We start from the raw sequence: 1,223 nt of genomic DNA on the forward strand, positions 1-1,223 counted from the left end.
AAAAAAAAAGGTGAACTAATTAATACCTTTTGTATTAACCTGGATGGAACTGGAGACCATTCTTTCAAAGGAAGTATCACAAGAATGGAAAATCAAGCAGCTGGAACAGTATGCAGCCAAACCCCTTCCACAGGGAAGCTGGAAGATATACTGATCCTGAGGGATATAGCTTCTGGGAGTGCTTGTGTGATTCAAAATCTACCTTTGTTCTTTGTGCTTGAGGAAGACCCTCTGATGCCCTCTCCCTGCCATTACTCAAGCGAGGTGATTTATGAGCCAAGCCCTCTAGCAGAGACTGTAAAAGATGGGCACTATACGTGTGGTACAACCCCTTACTCCTCAGGAAGAAGCTGGGAGCTGAGAATTCTTTTTTTTTTTCTACACACTGGATGACCGAGAAAATACCCACATCAAAAAGGGTAAGAAAATCTGAGATACACTCACACACTATCCCCAATCTGAGCACAGTGCCACGCAATTAAAAAAGAATTCTCGTGCCAGTACCAAGCCTGTGTCTGTGAGGGGAGGGAGAGTCGGGAGCCCCTATTCTGCCATGTTGCTGGCATTACCTCCAGAAATGTATCATATTATATGCTGGGAAAATTGAATATTTTAAAGCTCTCAATTCTTCCCAACTGTATTTATAAATTCAACACAATTACAACCAAAATCTTAGCAGATTTTTTAAACTCAAAATTGACAGTTAATATTAAAATTTACATGAAAACGCAAGGTCCTAAAACAGCCTAATCAAAATCTTGAATTAACAGAACAAATTCAGAGAATCTCTGTTACTACCAATTTCAAGATGTTTATAAAGCTATAGTAATGAAGACAGCATGGAATTAGACAAGGAAAGGCTAACAGATCAGTGAAATGCAATGGAGTTCACGCCCACAGCTATGGTTACCTGACACTTAAGTGCAACGAGGAAAGGCTGGTCTTTTCAATAACTGATGTTTGATCAACTGGCCAACTTTATGAGAAAGAAAAAGTATTCTTTATCCTCACCTTACACCATAAACACAAATCAATTGCAATAGCATTACAGACTTAAGTGTGAAAGGTAATACAATAATGCTTTCAGGAAAAAAAAAATGGAAGAACTTTATTACTTTGGAATGAGTACATATTTCTTTTTCAGGGTGCAAAAAGTACCAAGTACTAAGAAACAATTATAAATTGCACTCTATCAAGTTTAAAAACTTTTGTTCACCGAAGAC

Source organism: Propithecus coquereli, unplaced genomic scaffold, assembly GCF_000956105.1.
Source record: "Propithecus coquereli isolate 6110/MARCELLA unplaced genomic scaffold, Pcoq_1.0 Scaffold109, whole genome shotgun sequence".
Taxonomy (NCBI): Eukaryota; Metazoa; Chordata; class Mammalia; order Primates; family Indriidae; genus Propithecus; species Propithecus coquereli.